The following is a 3,382-nucleotide window of genomic DNA, read 5'->3' on the forward strand; positions in this document are numbered from 1 at the left end:
TGACAAGCCTCACATGTTTTCTTTTAGAAAAACACCTAAGGGAGAATATAATCAATATGTTTTCATTTCTATTAGAAGTTGTACCCGTAGGTCCTGTTTGACCGCTAAGTACAAATCATGTTTGGTTTGCAGAATGACCTGCTGTAGTATCAGCTAATACATGGTTTCCAATTTAATTTAATTGATTATCTATGATGACACAGACACATCACATCATGTCACCTAGTAAACCAAACTGTGCTATATTTCCTAAGAGCTTCCTTCTCATATAGTAAACAGTCTTTTCTCTTAATCTGGTATCAAGCTTGTTCCTACTCTTTGCTGTCTGGTGAAAATCTCATGTCTCCAAATGAATGAAACCTTTCAGGATTTCAAGAAAATGTTCAGATGGATCTTGGGGTGATCCGGCTTATTCAGGCAGTGAATAATGAAATCTGAAGAAGACCACTATAGAAGAGGCTATGATGCTTTCAGGAAATAGTCATTTTTATTTTGTGTAAGTGACTGTGGTTTCAACGACAGAGAGAGGCTGTGAAACTATGAGTGTAGATCTGGAAACACTTTTTTGGACTAATAATCTAACATTTTGTTGTTATTTCTTGCAGTAGCTTGTCTCCCAGGGACCAAACACACAATAACAAAACCATTATCACTGTACTGTACTTGAAGTCTAATATACAACCAGGCCTAAACCCAATGGCATTTTTCTTTTCTTGAATATATTTGTATAGATTTTTCTAAAATGCTATTTTCAGTACATGCAAATTACTTTTCTTTGTTTTCTCCGGACTTCAAATGTTACTAAACCCATTATGCAATTCATCGTTTTTACAGGAAAATACAGGTTCAGCTGATATTCTCAGCACAAACAAAAGTCAGAAATCCACATTTAATGTCGCTCACCTAAACAGTAAAACTGAGTTATTCAGAGGGGGGCTGACCAGACTCTTCACTGAAGGACTTTTTATTGCCAGACCAGCAGCATCAAGCAATCCCCAGCCTTTGGCTCTTTACAGCTGACTGTATCAAACGCCCCCTTCTGGACTCAGTGTTTGTCTCTCTGTGTGAGAGTTGGAGTGACCATATGAAGTGTTTGTGCTTTTAGAGGACTGTGATATACTTCAAACTTCGATTCAACCAATCAATAAGGCTTCAGTACTGTTAACTAACACTGCTTCATGTGTTTAGACACTGTGGGAGAAAAAAACTTATGTTAACCATTAACTCCAGTCATCTATTTTTACTGTGTTTATAGGGAATAGGAGTATAATTGTAGTGACACTCAATTCAGGGTGGCATTACAAATATTTCAGCTTGTATTTCTCTGGTGTCATTTGGCCAAAAAAATTGAAACTACATTTCTACCAATTTAATTTTTAGCTTAGAACAAACCAAATTATTAGGGGGAAAAAAAGACTGAATTGCTCTTTAAGACACACTCAACTGAACTAAATCTTGGTGAATATTCCCCTGTTGTGTTGATGGTCCAATGAAAGCAAAGAACTTATCAAAAAAGAGGAATGTCAAAAAGTAATTTGCTTAGGAGCAGCTGTTTCAGCTGTTTTGAGCTACATTTTTGACAATAACCTCTTCAGTGTGTTCTTTGTGTAAAAGCAAGACACTGAGGGAACTCCAGCCTTCAAAACACTTCTTAGCATCTCCTAAAGACTCTTCCTTCAGAGCTTTCAGATTCAGTTAACTTTCACTTTGTTCAATTCGGAGCTAAACATTTCTACAGGATTCAAACAACAAGGAACTTGTGGCATGAGTTCATAGGCAATTGTGTTGCCTTAGTGAAAATGATTGAGAAAGTGAACTGTGGGTAGCTGTGTGTGTGTGTATACCATTTTTAGGACCTGAATGCTTCACTACAACAACAGCACAGGTCTCAGGCTTTTCTCTTTTACAGGAGCAAGTGCACTTTTCACACTGTTACACAGTCTGCCATGAGGTTCTAAAACTATTATTGGCAAACCATACCTCTTATCTACAACCTGTAGGCTATTCTCTCGCCTTTTTTTTTTTTTTACTAATTCCATATACTGTATTGGGTGCAAATTGGATTGGTTTATCGTACATCAACTTTGGCCACTGTTCTTCTACTTATGTAGGTATTTGTGTGCCAAGTTGTACTAAGCATTAATGGTAGATTCACAACCCACTCAGTGAGGCACCTCAGTTCTTCATGTGCAGTGTGAAAGGGGCACAACTTGCATTTTACTGTACTGTTCTTTGCTAGAGTCTAATAAAAGTTAGGGCCAAAGGTCTTACTGTTGCATATATTCCTATGGTGTCTATTGATGTCTTTTTGTAGAGTTATGATTAGGTTTTGCATCTTTATCACTAATCATGGCTTGGAAATAACACTGTTCTCGCTGTACATAGTTTTATCTGACTCGGATGTCTACAACTGCTTTGATGTTTTTTCAGTCTAACTCCCTGAAATCCAACTTTTTTGCCTGAAAATCAGGTTCAGGACACAGAAAAAAACACTACCACTTGCAATACCCTTAAAGCAGACACATATGGCCATTTGTTGTTGGTATTTTAACCTTTTGCTGATGCAAAGGAAATTGTTTGTTTTTGTTTTGTTTTTTGTTGTTATTGTTGTTGTTTTTTTGCTTTCTGTGTGGGATTTCAGAAGCAGCTGGCTGTGTTTCTGTCACATTGTGTGAAAGATTGATAATGTCCTTTATAATCCTAAAAAATTAGCATCCACTTAATTTCTGTTGGCACACGGTGGGGAAAGTGAAAATAACAAGTAGTATCAAGTCTAGACTCCTAAATCTACATGTGTGTGTGTGTGTGTGACTGCATGATGTGGCTGTGAGTTGTACTGTATGTATATATGTGCTTTCAGACATGTAGGTGTGTGTATATGTATGCACATGTAATATACACACTGTGATATATTCACACGCCTATCTGAATGCAACAAATCCTATATTGTTTTGGTACTAAGTACATTACTATACTAGGGATTTGTTGGTAACTTATTTGGAATATTAAAAAAAAAGCAAGCAGTGGCCGGTGATGTCTTCATCCTTTGTTGTTTTTCCTCTCACATGTACATTGTGTTCATAAAAGTAGAAATTAATTATTTCAATGTATTGATTTGTTATTACATGTAATACATTTAATGTTACCGTCATGATTCAAAAAAGGAAATAATGCAAAACAATGACTGTTTTACCCGAACTAGAAGAAAAAAATTGCATAAATACAATTGACATGTTTGCTCATCATCAGTCTTATTTGTTCCATTTTTTTTGTCATGGATCAACATGTTTCACTAAGTCATTCTGCTGGTGTTGGACATTTCTTCATGCGAATATTAATATTGATTAAAATCATTTTACAGGCTTTAAAATGTCTGCATTGT

The sequence above is a fragment of the Scomber scombrus genome, chromosome 7 (assembly GCF_963691925.1).
Source record: "Scomber scombrus chromosome 7, fScoSco1.1, whole genome shotgun sequence".
Lineage (NCBI taxonomy): Eukaryota > Metazoa > Chordata > Actinopteri > Scombriformes > Scombridae > Scomber > Scomber scombrus.